At 37.4% G+C, this 9,525-nt stretch overlaps 1 long non-coding RNA gene across 1 annotated transcript in view; it reads left to right on the top strand.

Annotated features, from left to right (window-relative positions):
• LOC102486044 (uncharacterized) overlaps positions 1-9,018 on the top strand; it is an 11,252-nt gene extending 2,234 nt beyond the window's left edge. Inside the window, exon 3 of the long non-coding RNA XR_337430.3 lies at positions 8,710-9,018. This is a non-coding gene — a long non-coding RNA (uncharacterized LOC102486044). The remainder of the gene's footprint in view (positions 1-8,709) is intronic.
• Positions 9,019-9,525: the final 507 nt, after the last annotated feature.

Here is a 9,525-nt window from a genome sequence, read left to right as displayed (position 1 = left end):
AAAACAAAACACTCGTCAAAAAAAAAAAAAAAAAAAAAAAAAAAAAGAAAAAGAAAAAATAAGTTTAAAGAGACTTTGAAAATGTTGCAGGTAATAACCTAATTTTACAGGTGGACAAACTGAGGTGCATAATAAAATAAAGTGACCCCTTTCTAAGTCATAAAGCTTATTTTTGGCAGTCAGGACAATCATGGGGCCTGTTGCTCTGGATTATTTCCAGATCAGTGCTTTTCACACAGGAGGGAGGCACACAGCGTTGTGCCAAGAGTGCAAGGACTCACGGCAAAACGAGGTTAACTCAGTAATAATTTTACTTGCAGTTTTAATTATGGGGAAAAGGTGTTGTTTGCATGAAAACAAAGAGCTCTGTTATATGCCTACATTTGTGTTACAAACATGGGATTCACAGAAAGGGCAAGATGAGGCAGGCAGCTCCAGGATTTTCTTAGCACCTTATTGTTTCCCTCTGCTGTTGGGACCTTTCTGAGAAAGAGTTAGAAAAACTATGTAGCAACTCTTTCTTCTTTTCTTCTTTCGGCTATTGTCCTCATATATTTTGTGGAGTGACATGCAAAAATTGGTTTTGTTTCCACTCTAGGCTATTTGTTCTGTGAATCTTCTCTTTTGCCCCTTGTTGTAATTAAGTGCACTGTATTATGAATTTCAAATACCCTATTTATTGCTGGATTATAGAACAAATCAGAGTGTTTAACGGTAAACTCTGTGTATTGACTCCTCTACAAGGATGTGAGTCCTTCATGGGCAGGGTCTGGGTCCAATTTATACTTGAATCCCAGCAGCTGTCATAGTACCTTTGCTCATTGCATGAAGTGGTGAAAAGTGTGGGGAGTAGCTCCTCTGATTCTTCCCTCCTCCTTGGATAGTGTAAGACAGGACTTCTTTGGTAGCTACGGCCACATGATTAGGCCCAGCTAATGAAACGAGAGAAAGAAACATATATCCCTTCTAAAGCTGAAGCAGTGAAAGGTCTTAGATGACCCTCTAGCTTTTTCATTTCTGCTTTATTGACTTTGGAGGTCTCACATTGAGATGGCAGAGCTACAAGAAGAAAACAGGATGACTACTCTGGGGAGTTGCTCCATAGAAGAGGATTTTGCCTAAGCAGGATATAAACTTTTGCTGTATTCAGCCACAAAGACCATATAGTTTATTTCCCCAATCACAGCTAGTCTTTCTTGGCTAATATGGGTGATCATATATGACTAATATTGTGGAGTTGCATGGACAGCCTAGATTCTACAGATGCATTTTCTTGTTATGTTCCATTTTCTTACTTGATGTAACCTCACTTAGACCTTGAGACTTCTGTAGGAGAAAGCAAAACAAGTTGTTAAACTCTGCAGGGGGCATGAAAACAACTGGGCAGAAGTCATCACCCAATGGACTAAGGCCATTTGAAAGTAATGAATATCCCCAGCAGATGGGAAGGTACCATATCTCACCCAGGAGTTGTTGTACCTTTGACACTATAGGGAAATTTATAGCCCAAGTGGTTCACCTTCTCCACCTTGGCACACACTAATTTTATGTAACTGGGCTCTAGAGAGTACAGGGAGACATCGGTTGACTCAATGACTTTCCACTCCTTAGGTACAAATTTTACTTTGATTTTGTGTGATTGGCAGCTTAATGAATTTGTTGAAGATGTATATTTATCTTGTATACTCACATTGCGATCATGCATATGCAATATTTGCAGATTATTCCTTGTAACTTTAAAATAATTCAGAAGACAATTGGAGTTTCCAACTGGCCTAGTTTTTTCCCCCTCCATTTTTAAATTGTATGAATTCTTATTTATGTTTAATCATTGTGCATCTCTATAGTGCACGATAAAGAGTTTTTTTTTTTAATTTGTTTTTTGCTATAGGGTGCAGAGAGAGATAGAAAGAGAGAGAAAATGAGAAATCAGCCCCTTCCCCCCCCAGGGGGATAGCCATGCTGCAATCTCTTCTCCTCCATTCTCATCTTGGGATTTTGGGCACACATGCGCATGTACACAGCATGATATTCAGGCTGCCAGGTCCAGGTCTTGAACTGCATAGTCAGCCAGGTGGAATCCAATACCTTAACCTTCATGCCACCTGATGGCCCATACAATATGGTTTTTCAAAGGGTGCTTGCAGTATGTGACAATCCAGTCAAGGATAGTACCACATACATTATTTTCAATAGAGGACTTTAAATTGAACTCGCAGATGGCATAATGGTTACATTGCTGGACTCCTATGGAGTTGACTATGGTTTGAGTCCTGGACTGGTGAATTAAAATTCATGACAGGCACATGTGCATGCATGCCCCAAATCCTGAGAGAATAGAGGCATTGGAGTGTGGCTGTGCACCTACCGGGGGGGTGATTTTTCGCTTTCTCTCTCTGTCTCTCCGGCGAGCACATGCACCCTATGTCTGTGTTTGTTAAGTAATTCTTCCCTTTGCTCCTTCCACTCACGCTCAACCATTCACTTCCCTCCCTTAGAGTCTCTGGTATCTATGATTATCTTCCCTACTGTCATATCATTGGATCTTTTGCTAATATAATTTCTGAGACTATTTTGACATCATTAACAGAGGTTTTTCTTTTCTTCTTAAACTTGTCAGAGGGCATGCATGCTTTCCAGAGAGAGAGAGAAAGAGAGGCAGGGGAAGAGAGAAGTGAGAAAGCACCAATTCCTCTAATGGGTGATGATCACATCGTAATCCCTTCTTTTCCATTCCTCCTTTGTTGGGATTTTGGGAACATAAACACATGTGCCCAGCATATTTCTTAAACTGATGAGTCTGGAATTTGAACCATGCAGTTGGCCATGTAGGATCAGCCCCTTAGCTGCCATGCCACTGGCTGTCCAGACAGAGGTTTTTATTCTGGTTAAATCTCAGGCAAGGTATTTCTCCTCTCAGTACATGCATTCCCTCTCTGAAAAATGAAAATATACTTACTCTTTGGGTTGTGTTGAGATTAGAGGGAATGTTTGAGAACGATGTGCTTCCATATTTAGCAAGTTTTAAGTATTTTATAAACAATAATTGTAGGGCTAGCTGGTGGCAGGATGGTTAAGACATCTGGATTCCACATACACATTTTGAACTCTGGACCTGGCAGTTTGGAAACCATACTGGGGACATCTGCCTGGGTGCCCAAAATCCCAAGAGAAAAATGGAGGAGATGGGATTTCAGCATGCCATCTCTCTTAGGGGTGTGCCTTCTCACTTTATCTCTCTCTGTCTCTGATAACTACACACATCCTATAGAAAACATTAAAAAAAAGGAATAATTGCTAATAAGTATGTACTATAGTCAGGTAAAACTTTACTGTTTAAAAATATTTGATATGTTTTAAAATTCCATTTAACTACCATGTGGCTCTTTAAGGTAGGTGAAATTAATTTTGTAGCAGAAGAAAGTTGGGCTCAGTTATGGCATAGTGATTTCTGCAAGATCACAGCTAGAATGGGGCAGAGCTGAGACCAAACCAAACCCAATTCTCATCTTGGTGTTAGAGCTGGGAGATTCTTTAAAACAGTGGTTCAGGGCAGCTGGGATCAATAATGTGCCTGGTGGAAAGTAGGAGTTAAACAAATGGTCACTACCATTTTTTAAATAGAAACCAATGATCATTAATTATATCCCCGCTTATCTATCAATATTTTAAAATGATAAATAATCAGGTACCCTTTGGTTCCATCCAAATGATGTTTACAAATAAAACTGATATGTCATTTGGACCACACTATGTAAACCACTAGGGATAATTAAAAGATTTGAGCAAGAGGAATGAATTAGTAAAAAGCCATCCTGTCTTGTCTTGTTTTGTCTTTTCTTTTCTTTTCTTCCTTTCTTATCTTTTCTTCCTTTCTCTTCTCTTTTTTCTCTTCTCTTTTCTCTTCTCTTTTCTCTTCTCTTCTCTTCTCTTCTCTTCTCTTCTCTTCTCTTCTCTTCTCTTCTCTCTTCCCTTCTCTTCTTCTCTTTTTTCTTTTCTTTTCTTTCCTTTTCTCTCTCTTTTCTCTTTTTTTTTTCAAATGGCCAGAGAGAAAGGAAGAGAGAAGGAAAGAGAAAGGAAAAGATAGAACACCCTTCAATGAGGCTACAATTCTTTTTCTACCATTTCTCCATCAGGATTTTGGGCATGAACATACATGCCAGTGTGTTTTTCAAGACACTCAGGCTGGGATTCCAACCTTGGTAAGCTATGCGGAATCTGGCTCCCTACACACTGTGCTTAACACTGTGCTATGGGGCCACTATTCTATGATAGCTCCAATTCTATCTTATACACATAGTTTGTGTATGATCCCACTGGATCAGAAGGCCATTTTCTGTATATTAAAATATTAGAAAAAAATATGGCCTTTTCTTGGATATAAGAAAAGAACCAGAGCTTTTTACTTTAAAGATAAGATATATCTCATATGCCTCTGTTCCTTCAAGATGCCAGAGAGTCACAATGCTAGCTTAGTTTAGGATGGGAGATAATTGTACATGTCAATATTTATACTATCCCAGCACTCAAATTAACTCCTCTAATGATCAAGCTGAAAAACACACCCCCCTTGTAACCTGCTCGCCTGCGTACAACATTCTTCTGATATAGTTATTCATTTCAATTAATGGGAAAGCAGAGGGGGTTGAGCTGCCCATCCATTTGGCAAAGGATTTTGGAATAGGATCAAAGATGGTTTTATTTCACTAGGGTCCCTAGTGAGCTGTTAATTACTTGGGTTTCAAATCTGATGGCATTTAAAATAGAATATAGAATTACACCTGTGTTTGGGGGTCAGTTTGTCTTCTGATATGAAGGTAGATTTGTGGCAGGAAGGAACAGGAGGAAATGAAGTTAGTTTTCTTCCTGTGTTTGATGGGGAAAGGTCTTTGTTGCAGAAATATTCCTCAGGGCTTTGCATACTGCGTTAAACCAATAGGGAAAATTATGTTTCAGGAACTTCGAGTAAAAGCAGACCTCCAATTATCCCTCAAGCAGATTAAAATATGTAATCTTAGACTTGTTAATATGAAATATGACTTGCATTCTTACATAATATTTTTATTTTCTGGTTTTGAGTATTTAAGGTGAATTGCAAACCAGTTTAATAGGAAACTGAAAGTAGAATGCACATTTCAGACTTCAGTACTCTAATATTTATCTAGAACATTTTTAAGCTTTAAATTTACTAAGGATAACCATTGTATTTGTGTATCAATTTACACTTGTCAGAGGGAGATATCTTATTTTGCAATACTTCACTTGCTCTCTAATCTCCAAACACATCCATCTACTTCTGTACTTTAAACTTTATAGAAAAGCTCATGGTCTTTCTGGCCTAGGGGTGCTTGCTCTCTACTCCATTGTCATTTCATAGCTGTGTGTCTGTCTACTCTTCAGGTTTCAACTCCAATTTCACTTCCTCCAAGAGGTTTTCTATCCCACTGATTGCCTCCTCACTGTATTTATTCCTTCAAAACACTAACCACGGTTTGTATGTAGTTAATTCATTATTTTATGTCACAATATGTGGTCCTTCATGCCCATGAGAACAGCCAGAGGCTTGAGCTAGCTCATATCCCTGTGGCTTTAGTACTTAGCACCATATTTGCTATGGTCTGAGCAACTCATATTTATTTAGTAAATGAAGGAACAACTGGATGGCTGAACAAACTATGGCCAAACTTTCCCTGTTCATACAGCATGGATGATACCATTTGGCGAGTATGAAATTCAGGTTCAGTTCTTATCATTCAAAATATAATTTTATGAAACTGGACAATAACTGAAAAACTGCAGCGTCATTGAAACTGTGTGTATAGATGCCACTATTTTGGCTGGAGAATATTTTAACCACATGGTGTATCTTGCAGCTGAGTTGCTGATATGGTAAAACTGCTGTAGCTTTTCTTGCCACTTTATTGTGAGTGTGGATTTGTGTTTCTACTCTCTCTTAGATCTCTCCTCTTACACTCTATCTCCCTTTTCCTTTCATACCCTGCTTTTTGTCTCTATTTCCACTTCACAGAAACTGCTGACAGTTTTCTCATGGGTTAGCTAAGAAATAAATACAAGCTATCTTTCTTTTATCAAATTCATAATGGTTTTTACTAGCAGAGCTGATGGCAATGAAATAAAACTGACAATGACTAAAACTACTCAGGTAGAATTTGTTATCGGCTAAAAAAATGATGGCAAAATTAAATCTTCCTGACAAAATTTAGATGCGTAAAATCTGATCTGGGAAAATTGAACTTTGTGATAATAAAGAAAACTCAAAGTGGCAGAAGCTATAACTGCTAAAATTGGATATGGCTTTAAAAACTTAATTTAAAATGTTTTTATGAAATTTCTAAGGAAAAGAATTGATGCTGACCAGATAATACCAGTAAAATGAAAATAATGACAAGATAAAAGCATTTGCATTGTTTAATCAAGAGACAGTAAGGCTATGTGAAACAAAATCAATAAATCTTAAAATAGAGGAAGGCTATTTATCCTGCTGAAGACAGATATCAGTTCTCCTTTCCCATTGATGAAAGGTCTGAGGAGAATACAGCATTGAGCTTAGAACGAATTTCTTACCCAAAAGTGACTGTGAGACCCTAGGATGAATTTCTAGAAACTGGAGTATGTATGTGTGTGTGTGTTGGGGGAGGCGGGGGAGAAGGCTGGCAAGTATTAGGGAGCCTTCTCTGAAGTTTCTTGAAGAGAGTAGTAAACAACTATTCTGATGTGGTTGAATCACATTGTTTTCTGACTGAAGACATAAGATGAATTAAGAGTGTTTGTCCACTCAAGGACTCCTGTAAGACCCTATTTATCATTCTAAGACATTTTGTTGTTCTGTTTTGTCCTGTGGTAAGAAACTGAAATTACAGTTTAGAAAATGGAATGATAGGGCTTTATTGAGAAGTTGTTTTATAGGTTTAGTACTAAAACTATAGGTTTTGTTTAGATGCTTTAAACATTATTTGTTCTTATGATTTCTGTTATATAGTTTCAATATGTTTTAGAGATTAGTTTTATGTACATGGAACTTTTTGAACAAAATGATCTAAAGTTTGAATAACATAAGCTTTCACTTCAAAGAATCTAAAGGTTGAGGAGATAAAAATGATTTTTTGTGACTGAAAATGTAATTATTCCTATTTTAATTTTTGTATTGCCAGAGGGTGCATGTGTGCTCATCAGAAAGAGATAGAAAGAACTTCCCAGTGGGACATGGTCATGCCATAGCCCCTTTTTCTGTCCAAAATCTTGACAGGATGGAGAAATGGAGAAAAAGAGACTTCGGTGTAATTATATAGCTTATTGTGCTAATATAACATGTGTTAAGAATATTTGTCTTGTATTTCAAAAACTCCAGGATTGCAGAAGAACAGAATATATGTCACTATTGATATACACATGTTATGGTACCACACTAGAAGTCAATGAATATTTTTCTCCATGTTTAATGTAGGAAATAGTAACAGATCTCATTAAAGAAATAACAACTTTTGGGGCCAGCAGGTGGCATGGTGGTTGAGGCGCTAGACTTCCCACGTAACCAACTATGGGTCAAGTCCCAGACCTGTCGGCTTGCTTTTCCTCTCTCTCTCTGTTTCCCTCTGGTGAACACATGTGAAATAGTAATAATAACAAATAAAATAATATAAATAATAAAAAATACTAGCTATTGTGAGGATGATGCTGGTAAACAAGAAAATCTACTTGGGCTGGATTAAACTATTAGTGTGTTTTGTTGAAGATTAGGAATTACTAAAGAACCGTATTTATTTATTTATTTATTTATTTATTTATTTTGGAGAGATTTTTGTTATAGGGTGCATGCACTCGCCAGAAAGACAGAGAGAGACAGAAAGCAAAAAGTCATCCCCCAGGGGGTTGGCCACCCCCAAATCCCTTCTCCTCCATTCTCCTCTCGGGATCTTGGGCACACACGTACATGTGCCCAGCTTGAGTTTAAGCCACCAGGTCTGAGACTTGAACCGCAGTTGGCTACATGAGAGTCCAGAGACATAGCCGTTGCAAAAACTGCTGGTCCCAAATATTTTATGCTTTTTAAAAAGAAAGTGGATTGTCATTATTTGTTTTTTTTAAAATGCATAATTGAGTAGATTATTTATTTATTTTTTTGTTTAATAATATTACCATTTAGACCTTAAAGCCATAACAAAGACTTCTATCTATTTGGCAAAAAATACCTGTCCTTCAGGCAAATATCCAGAAGGGACAGGTTTGCCAATCTAAACTTCTAAATTGACGGTCTCTACCATAACACATTTTTCCCTCAGCACTCTTTGAATAATTAGGCTTGAAGAAAAAATAAAGAATTGACCTTAAACAAGATGCTTTAGTACTATGTATTCTTTTTTTAAGTTACGGGCCTGGCAGAGGCTGGGATTATCAAGCCAGTTTTGTGTAACATTTGGAATGTGGGCTGCTAAAAGATCAGTTTATTATAGACATCTAAACCAAATGTGAATGTCTAAGCTATTTGCACTGGTCAAATGAAATGGTTTTATCTGTACTTCTCGCTGAATAGACTGTTTCTTAATCTTCATATGTACATTGTTTAAAGATAGGGTTTTTTGCATACAAAAAACAATGTTGACAAGTAAATCTAATATCGATAGGATTATGGCCTATGAATATTTATGACAACTAAGCACCTTTGTATGGATTTCCTGTTGTCTCCTGCAGCACTCTACTCTCTGGGAAATTTCAGCATGGAGAGAAAGAAAGTTTTACCGCCAATTTGTGCCTGAAACGCAAGATGAACAGACGTCTGCTGCATTAAAAAAGGACATAGGCATGCATTAAATCCCTTATGTCTTACTTTTTAATGATGCAATTGTGAATTATGTTCTTGTTGCATTTGTAATTAGAGGCTGCAGCAGATGGTGAAGACTTATTTTAAAGTGATGTGTCTATTAAAATAAGCCACACTGCCAAATGATTGTTCACTGTAACGGCATCTTTACGCCCCTGAAACACTCCGATTCTTTGTTGATGTGCAGTTGATTACCACAGCTGATTACATATGTGCACATATTTGCTCGGAAATGTATCAGAGATATTTGATATGTGTAATACTTTATTTTAAAGTGTGTGTTATCACAATTATAGATAATGAAGCTTTCAATGAATTATTCAGTCATACCATCTACAAAGGGAATGCACTGATTTCCCTTTTCAATAAAATTAGACATGAATCTTTCTAAACTATCGAGGTTGATTCTCCCCACACAGTGGGAGAAACATTGACTGAAGGGTGGGAAGTTTCTGTGTGGTGAAAGATTTTATTTTCCACATTCTTGATAAGAGTGGATTTAACAGGGTAAATGGTCCATAGATATTTGTGGTGTCTCTGGTGAAAAGTGGGGATGGAGGGAGAAAGGCACTAAGGGCTTGGGTAAAAATGAAGTATAGTGGGACCAGCTGGTTGGCATGGTGGTTATGGTGGTTGAATCTCACATAGCTGACTATATTGTTTGAGTTCCAGATCTGGCATCTTGA

Source organism: Tupaia chinensis, unplaced genomic scaffold, assembly GCF_000334495.1.
Source record: "Tupaia chinensis unplaced genomic scaffold, TupChi_1.0 Scaffold145907_1, whole genome shotgun sequence".
Taxonomy (NCBI): Eukaryota; Metazoa; Chordata; class Mammalia; order Scandentia; family Tupaiidae; genus Tupaia; species Tupaia belangeri.
This window is presented reverse-complemented; position numbering and strand designations above follow the sequence as displayed.